This window comes from Engraulis encrasicolus, chromosome 14 (genome assembly GCF_034702125.1).
Source record: "Engraulis encrasicolus isolate BLACKSEA-1 chromosome 14, IST_EnEncr_1.0, whole genome shotgun sequence".
In the NCBI taxonomy this organism is placed as follows: Eukaryota; Metazoa; Chordata; class Actinopteri; order Clupeiformes; family Engraulidae; genus Engraulis; species Engraulis encrasicolus.
In genome coordinates this window covers 28,114,147-28,124,146 of record NC_085870.1, presented here as the reverse complement: position 1 = coordinate 28,124,146, position 10,000 = coordinate 28,114,147, and the positions used below count along the sequence as shown (strand labels likewise).

Below are 10,000 nucleotides of genomic sequence, written 5' to 3'. Positions count from 1 at the left end.
GGAAATCTTGGTTGGTGTTCATTGTACGGCCCTTGGAGGACTTTATACAATTTGAAGTGGCCCCTGGAATGAAAGGTTCCCCACCCCTGGCTTACAGGGAAGCTGCCTGGTCACTGCGCCACATTCTGATGCTTTCCTCTGTCAGTTGTCTCAGGTGTATATTATGAACATGCATTTGTTTTTTTTTATGTTTATTTCTTTTTTTGCCATGAAAGGGAAGCAAGTCAAATACATTTGTTTCTTGATAGTGGTAGGGTAGGCCTGGGAATTAAGGCCCTAAATGAGATTTTTTTTTTGTTAAACCGAAAAACATTTCTGTCCTCAAAACGAAGCACACTTATGGACAGAACTGGGTCTCTGCTTTGCGCCCCTTACAAAACTTGGCTGAAAACAGATGGGTGTGATAAGTCAGACCTGCGTCTGAAAAATTCCCCCGGACCAAAAAAAGAGTTGTCCTCTGCGATTCTTGTCGTTGTTAGCAGCAACACAAGACATTCTACACCAGCAGTGCTCCAGTAGGTAGCCACGGTGGTCTTGGTGAAACATTCCATAAGCACATTGTTTTTGTTTTTTTCGTTTTTTTTTGAGAGAGAAGGGGTTCTTTCCAAAATCCTAACCTCCATCCTCCCTTGTGCTTGTGGCCTCGTGATGTCATTGATGGCGGAAGTTTTATTCAATGTCTTGCAAAAGCACAATTCAAAGGTCATTTTCTCATTTGCAATCAGCATGTTGAGAGGGGAACAGTCCCCCAGAAGTTGTTGTGGTGCTAGGCTGACAGCAGGGAAACTTTATGGGGCACCTAAGTTATGCCCTTCTACATGCAGACCATGGGGCCTTAACTTGCAAAAAGTTTGAATCCAAGTCGAGCTAAATCTTAATTCCATTTGACACATGCTCTGGATTTCACATATGATGGCAGCGAATTTGAAAGATTTGGATTGGCGTCGTAAGACCACTCACTTTCATCAGGAAACAAACGTTATTTTAGTTTTTGTACGAGACTAGGTAAGAGTCCACAACGTGCACGTATTTGAAGTGAATCCAGGCTGAAGGCGCACAGCTAGCCCTAGTGCTGCACTGTGGCCAAAGTAGCTGCACTCAACTTCTCTTGTGTAGTCCAAATTATTACATATTTTGCATGCACACAACTCGCACATCGTTTGCCAAGTGAAGCCGACAACCACACCATAGGTTATTATTTCAGAGGTACATCATATGCCTGATGTAAGGGGAAAGGCGAGGTGGGTCTGTAAAAAGGTTTGATCAGTCCATTAGTCTAATTTAGAGCCCAGTCCATTTTTTTACTTCCCAGGCCCCATGATTCGACCGGAAGGGGTGGAGACGCAGGTTTTTCATTGTTTTCTACATGGTCAGTGAAGCGCGAGGCCATAAGCAGGTCGAGGATGGGAGTTGGCGTAATGGAAAGGACCCAATTGCCCCCGTTGCCTTCAGAACACTATCACTATTGCTATCATGTCACACAAAGTAGCCAAAGTGTCCACTTAAATCTCCTCTCAATCACCAACAGGTTCTGGTTCGTAAGAGCAGGGCTTTTAGAAATGCAAGTGCAGACTGCAGACCTCTACATAAAATCCTTTTTTATACATATAAGTGACACATTTGCCCCTTGTAATGTGAAGTTTGCTGTGTGGATGCGTAATAAATATTGCTGTTAGGGCTTGCAGTCGTTTTACACAAACACACGTGGACACTGAATATTTATGATAAATAATCTTGGCTTTCCTAATGTTATTCCAATACGAGTTCCACTCACTTAGCTCTGCTCTGTCACAGGCAGTGCGGTGGACTGAAGTTACTGCATTCAATATGGTCAGTTTAAGGAGCACTCTTATCCTTCACCCTCTATGAACAGGTGTACTGATGCTAATACTTGTATGACTTGAAAAGGCAGTGTTTGTCTTTTTGGTAACGCCCTCTTTGAATGGGTGTACATAAAGGTGTCATGTGAGCGGCATAAGAATGACATTCATGTCAACAACGTTAATGACACATGGATGTTTATGACTTGTCATAATGTGCCATTCAGCTTTTGGAAGAACAGATTGTCATTGTTTGGTAGTCAAGGCATTCCAGAAACCGCATGACACATGACAACCACTCGAAACCTCAATAATGTGTTATTAATATTCCTGGGTCCATGGGTCATGACTCATGTCATTCTTATTACGGTTTCATGACGTCCTTGTGAGTAGACCCCTTCAAAGAAAGTGTTACTGTCTTTTTATATATAAAAATATTAATTTTACTACTTTGTGTTTATTAAGAAATGGGCTCTTATAGTGTCTCTGCTGGTAGACATAGAGGAGTGGCTTTTGCCAAGCAGTTGCTGCGTAGGCTCCTGAGAAACACACAGGAAAGTGAGTAGGCATTAACTGCCTCACTGGCCTTATCTGTACGGTGCAGAAGTATAGTTCTGATTCTTGTTGTTTTGCCTGTTTTCCCCCAGTCATGGCCAAGGTTAGCTAAAAGAGTGCATCTTCCTTTTGAGAAGACATCTGGCAACTCTTGTGTCACTCTTCTTCATCTTCATTCCTCATCTGCTCTGACCAGGGGCCTGTACTAAGAAGCTGCTTCAGGAGTGAACCAGGCAAAGAGGTAAATCATCTAAAAGGGGAGCCTGGAGTCCTCATGTTCTGAAGAAAATGAGGACTTCAGGCTCTGCTTTTAAATGATTTACTTCTTGACATAACCGGGTTTACTCCTGAACCAGCTTCTTAGTATAGGCAGCTGGTGATAGGATCTGGTTCCTGTTGCCAGGTTTGTGATGTGATGCAGATTCAGTTTTTTAGGGACCTTGTTGTTACCAGAGCCATCTAATATCAGAGTTACGCCACTCCCATAGACCTCTATGGACCAATCTTTCCACAGCAATGGCGGCTCTCATGGAGCCTCACGGAGCGTTAACATGGAAATCCCCATTGACTTTAGTTCTATTAGAAGTTACTTAGTTCCAGGAGGTGGCGGTAGAACACAGAAAATGTGGTAAAGGTAATGTAATTTGTTTGTACTTAATCTTTGTTTGGTATGTGATGGTTCTGTGTTAGTTTCCAACGAACAGAAGTTTACTGTTAAGAAACATTTTAATCTACGCGAATCACATCACCAACCGACTTCCTGGTCCCCGGTTTGCGCAACTCTGTTATTAGATGGCTCTGGTTGTTACTATTACTACCTGTCTGTGCGTGTGTGTGTGTCTGTGCGTGTGTGAGTGCGAGCAAATGGACGCGTGTATGCTTGCATGTGTGTGTGAGGGAGAGAGAGAGCGTTTTCAAGGGCCATTGTAGCGAAACCTGATTCCGTCTTTTCTCCTACATTGTTTTGCCACCCGGGCGGTCAGCATTCAGACCTGGCCTTTCATCAGTAACTGCAGCAGCAGAGGCCCTTGCCTTTGCTTTCCCCTGCTCAGCACTTTCCCTTCAGAACGCCCCCATGACTCTGTAACCTGACCCAGGTGTCAACCCAACGCCCTAACTCAAAAGCACAAATAATAGGTGTCGACACTGTAGCCCTGACTCAAACTCAACAATCACAGCTCAGAAATAAAGGATGCCCTCGCAGAGTCTTCAGTTGCTGATATTCTGACCTCCACTTCTCCCTGACCACATCACATATTTTGTTATTAACCTTTAATGTTCCCAATTTGGTTCCTTTGTTTTATTTTTTTGTTCATTTTCAGTGGGATTTGTGTAGCCATTCCATGATGACATTTCTTTTTTTACAACTTGCTGAAGCATTTCTGTGTGTTTGATCAGTGCATAACGACCAGGATTATTTTTCAACATGTATAACATCCACGCTCGAGCATCATGTTTGTAAATATGCCCGGCATTTTGTACAATGCATAATTGTCCTTGTAATTTTTAACTTAATGCATGCACAATATAAATATTTTTTTTCTCTTTAATGCTGTGTCGTGTCTTTGGTTTGTTTGGTCACGGCCTGGAGTATCGGTTTATGGATACTATGTGTGCATGTAAGAATGCGTCTAATCTCCAGACTGCTAATTAATAGTAATTGAAATGTTAAATGTGGAAAAATGTAAGGTGTTTTTCTCCTATTTTGTACAACATGGAACAGAGGACTTGCATTTGCATTTAGATAATGTGAATGTGTTTTTGGAGTTGATTTTAATACAAATGTTTGGCAATGACAAAGGGTCAGTGGCAAGTCTGTCATTGGCTTAGTCACTTCCTCTTGATAAATCGTCTATGTTCTTTCTCAATGCCCAGTGTCCTAGCCTTGCTAGGCCGTGAAACACCGAGGAGTTTACCAAAGAGTATCCAATCACTGGCCGTTTCACGTCCTAGCAAGGCTAGAACACTGGGGTTGAATCTCAAATGGCGCACTTGTGCACTTCAGGCACTATGTTTCAGTGCGTAACTAATACGGGATACACACTGACACATGGACACTGAAGTGCACAAGTGCACCATTTGAGATTCAGCCTGGGTGTTGAGATATGGCCTTAGTCTGTGGCCGCGTTCGTGATGGTGCAGTGCTGCTTTTGCTGGGCAGCACGCATGCACTTTGCCATTTCAATGCATTCTTAGAATGGCAGTGTGTATGCACGCTGCCCAGCAAAAGCCGCACTGCGCCATCACGAACACAACCATTGTCTGTCTGCAAAATAGGTGCAGCATAGCTGATGGTTCTCATGCCTTTCAGCAGATATGCTGTCTGCATTCCCTTTTATTTCAGGTGTAATTAACAGGCTATTGTTGGCTAGTATAACTGTAATGTATGGGGCAGCCGAGGCCAAATTGTTAGGAAGGTAGTCTTAAAGGGACACTGTGTGAGATTTTTAGTTGTTTATTTCCAGAATTCACGCTACCCATTCACTAATGTTACCTTTTTCATGAATACTTACCACCAGCATCAAATTCTAAGTATTCATTATGACTGGAAAAATTGCACTTTTCATACGACAATGGGGATCTTCTCCATGGTCCGCCATTTTGAATTTCCAAAAATAGCCATTTTTAGCTGCAAAAATGACTGTACTTGGACCATACAAGGAAATATTTGTTTATTACTTAGTAAACTTTCATGTAAAGATCAAATTTGGCAATAGGCAGCCCAGTTTCAATGAGCAGCATAGTTGCAGTACCTTTTTTGACCATTTCTTGCACAGTGTCCCTTTAAAGGACAACTGCACTATTTTCAACATCTAGCTCATTTTCTGGGTTGCCTGCAATGTTTAAGAGTCCCCCTCACCATTTATTTCATGCTCGCTTCCGTCTTTCTAATTTGGATTTTGTCTCCTGTAAACCTGTAAACACCAGCCAACCAACCAAATCCTGGTGAAATGTAAGTTTGGCTGGTAGATACCAACTTACTAGCCACTTTGACCCATTAGTGAGTGTGTTTGGCTAGTAAGATTAACATTTACTAGCCATGTTGGCTGGTGACTGCTAAAGCGGTGGCTGCTCTTTCTGCAAATGGTTATCTTTTACTGACACAGACGCTATACCAAATGGACATTCCACGTTACTGGCTGCCATTTTGTTTGCCGTATGAAACGCCGGTGTGTCCCATGAGGAGAATGCAGGTCCAGTTACGTATATCAGAAAGGTGATTTCAACCATTTGGACAACTTAAGAGAAATGATACAGGATACACAGACTTATGAAATACTGAATTTATTATTTTTTTCCTCAATAATATTGCAATATTTACATGGTTTGGGGGAATAAAAGCTTATCATCAGGATTCGACCCCCACCCCCCCAGAACATGTTCAGGTACAGGGTCATGATTGAAACTATCGTACTAATGATTGTAAAACATGACAAGTGATTGTTAAGAGTGAGAGACAAACAGTGAATATGATGGGTGTTTGTGTGTGTACTAAGAGCCTAATAAAAGGTCAAAGGGCAACAAGCACTCAGGCATTGAAATTTAGGGAAAACGGGTATGCGTATGCAAGGTGGTATTTTCCAGAAAGGAGGAATGGATGGTAACCAAAGAAAGAAAAATACTAATTTACCCCCCACAAAAAACACTTTCAGCAGCAGTATTTCAGAAAATCTATGTTTGAAAACATAGAACCCCTCTGCCCATAGAAAATTACAAAAAGAAAACAAATTAAAGAACAATTCAGTAGTACTGTTTTTTTTTCAGTGGAATCTACCTATTAGTGGTATCTTCATATTCACTCAAACGTAAAAAGACAGACCAACAATGTAGACTCTCAATATAAACCTTTTTTTTGCTGCTTCTGCTCCAGTGTATTCTTATTAGAGGTGCTTTACATCAGGTACACCCAAGAGGGCATGATTTAAAATACAGCTTCCACCACCACTATCTTTAAACATCACTGAACCCCATACATTCTTAACGCACCCCAACGCACAGGTGTAGTCTGCCACTGAGTTACTGGTTACATCATCGCACATTAAAAAACAAAATCCATTTCTGCTGTGTGGACATCATCTCACCATGTTCTGTTTGCTTAGCTAGGGCAAAAACAAACAATTTAAAAAACCTGTGCACATGGGCCGGCCTGGGGCCTATACTAAGAAGCTGGTTCAGGTAAATCTTCGAATAGAAGAGTCTGCCAGGCTAGCCCTGCAGATGGATTACAGTGACTGCTGACCTGAACAAAATGAATACATAGTGGTATCTGCTGTACCTTTAACAGCTTCACATTCACATCACATTTGTTTCCTATCAGTTTCAATTTCTGTGTCAGTGTCAGGCAGGACTAAGATGGAGCAGTTGGGAGTCATTTTAAGCATAGTAGTCGTACCATGGTTCACATCGAAGGAGTAAGGAGAAAGAAAAATAAACATACCTACACTATACTGTATTTCATGAAGTGAACTTGTGTGATTTTTTTCATCCGGAAAGAGCAACACTCAATAAATACAAAAAAATCCACCATGAAACAAAGAAAAAAAATCATACAACGTGGTATATTTACAGGTTGCATATGAACAGACGGGAAGGGGGGAAATGAGATGGAGAGTAGTCCTCAATACTCTGTAGTCAAACACTACAACTGTAGCTCACCAAAGCCTTCCAGGGTTTAACCATTTCACTAACTATCATCATTTATTAGAACTTACATCTGCCAGCCATCTGTGAATGAACATGACTTGGTTACAAATTAGCCTGTTGACAACAGTTCATTACGCCTTGTTTGCAGAGGATGGTTACAGGTACAGTCCCGAATGCTTGGTTAGAAAGACTGGGCCTTAATGTGGGGGAACTCTTTGAGCAATGCATCTGGGTAACAGTACTAGAACATGTGGTTTGGACTGTTTTTTTATCTCTATGAAACTTTTATCAGGAGAAATTGAAGCAGTAGCAGACAATTTTGATTAATCAATCCGTCAAAAAATTAGAAGACAATCTTACTGTTACCTGCAACATTGCTCATAAGTTGCCCTGAGTGTTATTACCTTAAAACTGTGTGTAATCCAATTCTATTCATATTCCACATGCCGTAGGTCTTAATCTGTAGTAACTGAATTTAATGCTCCCTTTTGCAAGAATTCAGCTAGTCAGTTGTCATTATATCAACGTAATCCTGGTTCTTGGCTACTTTATGGTAAATTGCCACGCAAAACACTTAAACTCTCGTCCTGAAGCACAAAGACATGGTAGGCAAATGTTTTTCTTTTGCTCCATGTGTGTGTAAGTTAGTCAGTGGCTGATAGTGGCATGGGGAACGACCCTTTATCTTGTGACCAGTGTTTGATAGGGTACCATCAAAATCCTTGGTGATCACAACAGCTTAATTCATGGGAGAATAACAACAACAACAACAAAAACTTAAACAAAAAAGGACAAAACTACAAAGTGATTAATATAACTTAGCTAAGTATTAGAGACAACAAATCATTCAGGTAAAACATTATGTAAAATGTTGTACCGTTTAAAAATACAGGTTATGTACATCAGCTTGTCCCATCTGACCCGGGCAAACTGTAACATCCCAGACAAAAAAAAATTACAATGGTTTTTCCACAACAACAAAGACCTGGTTGGACTTTAAAAGCAGTTCAGTGTTTTCCTACATTTACCTGAAATAGATATTTAGTTGTATGTCCAGATTTCATGCTTGTCAAAGAATGACTCCATGTTTGGGAGTGCTGAACTCAATATTAAGTATGTTAACAATGAAAAATTAACCTGTCTTTCATTAGTGAATGATGCCTTGATTACACATATATTTTTAAAAACTGATTTTTAAAAATCTATTTAATAACTTTGATCCCATTTACATGGCATGTGGATATTAAAAAAAATCACCATTGTGGCAGGTATGTTTTCAAAACCTCAGTTAAAAAAAAAACATTTTTAGGATAATCTGTTCATGTTTAAACAGAGGTACCAAACGGATGAGTTTACAATAATATCCATATACGTGTAAACAGGGTGTAAGTATAACGTAATGTCGAATCACATATAGATTGATGTACCATTCTGTAGTGTAGTAGTGCTGACTAAAATGCAGAGTGAGAACCCACCCCCCAAAAATCAAAAATAATAATAATTAAAAATAAAAACAAAAAACAACAAGGTGGTGTGTCTCTCATGAGAACATCAGTGCTTCATCACAGCAAAGACAGCATACAAGGCAGAGCAAGCTAATTCATGGGCGACTTGGAGATTATACGAAACCGGATCAGACGTGATTGCGGTTGCGAAAGATGTGTCGCGTCATAAACGATCTCGCTCTGCCTATTCACCGTCTTTGATCAAAGTGCTCTACAGGGACTAAACTCTGTGCTAACCAATCCATCACCAGCTGAGTGGCGTGTGCGTGCCATTATGCAACCCGCTGGGCGGGACACCTGGGGTGGATTCCAATATGTGGACTCCCCTCCTCGGCCTGTGCTTGTGGCCTCGTGTTTCACTGATGCGCCGCCTCTGCAGAGAAAACAATTAAGTTTCCCCGCTGTCAGCCTAGCCACAACAACTTTTGGAGGATTATTCTTCATTCACTGACGATTGCAAATGAGAAATTACATTAATATTGCGCTAAAATTGTGAGATATTGACATACACTTCTGTCGTCAGTGACATCATCGCGAGGCCACAAACATGCAAGGGAGAACGGGAGTCCGCATATTAGAATGCAACCCTGGGCCTCCATCCATGCCCTCCATTTCTCTGAATTACACTCCTCGCATCAGCTGCAAATGCTACATTGTCATCGCCTGTCCATCTAACCCACGTGATAACCCACCACCCCTACACCCACTACCCACAATTCCATCCACCTCAACCCCCAACCCCCACCCCATGCTGTAAAATATTTACAAAGGGATTTGTGTCATTCTCTCTCTGCCTACATAATCCTCCAGTGTAATATGACGCTGTATTGTTTCAGTACGTAGTGGCTAGGTAGCTGGCTAGCTGGCTCGACTTCTCCTGGGCTCAAGGGTTTCTTGACGAGGTCCTTAAGGACGTCTAGGTCTTTATGTCAAACACGTACCTAGTGTGCGTCTACCACATGGTGTGGGTCCAGTGCTTAATCTGCTTACAACATACAGTAGTCTGGGTCGTAATCATATCGTATAGTATGGGTGTGTACGCATGTGCTCCTGTATGTAAAGTGCCCCTTCCTCCCTTGCCAGCAGCTTGTGCCCTGGGGCCTATGCTAGGAAGCTGGTTCAGGAGTAAACCAGGTTAAGTTAAGAGGTAAATCATCTAATAGAAGAGCTTGGAGTTCTCATTTCCTCAAGAAAATGAGGACTCCAGGCTCTTCTATTAGGTGATTTACCTCTTAACTTAACCTGGTTTACTCCTGAACCAGCTTCTTAGTATAGGCCCCTGATCTTGTGCGAGTCAAGAGTTCAGCATGTAATCTGCTACCCTCCATTGTACCTTTAACCTCCCCGAACATCCTGGACGTCCACACACCTACGTACCGCCCACCCGGCCACTATGAAATGGGCTGTTAATGGTAAAGGTTGCAGTGGTGGAGGTGGAGGGGTTGGAGGTGGTGCAGATGGGGGTGGTGCAGATTA

General features: G+C 41.8%; 1 protein-coding gene across 1 annotated transcript in view; it reads left to right on the top strand.

Annotated features, from left to right (window-relative positions):
* prkag1 (protein kinase, AMP-activated, gamma 1 non-catalytic subunit) overlaps nucleotides 1–2,819 on the top strand; it is a 16,741-nt gene extending 13,922 nt beyond the window's left edge. Inside the window, exon 13 of the mRNA XM_063215330.1 lies at nucleotides 1–2,819. This exon is cut by the window's left edge and continues 673 nt beyond it. The gene's annotated coding sequence lies outside the window, so the exon portion shown is untranslated.
* The last annotated feature ends 7,181 nt before the right edge of the window (nucleotides 2,820–10,000 follow it).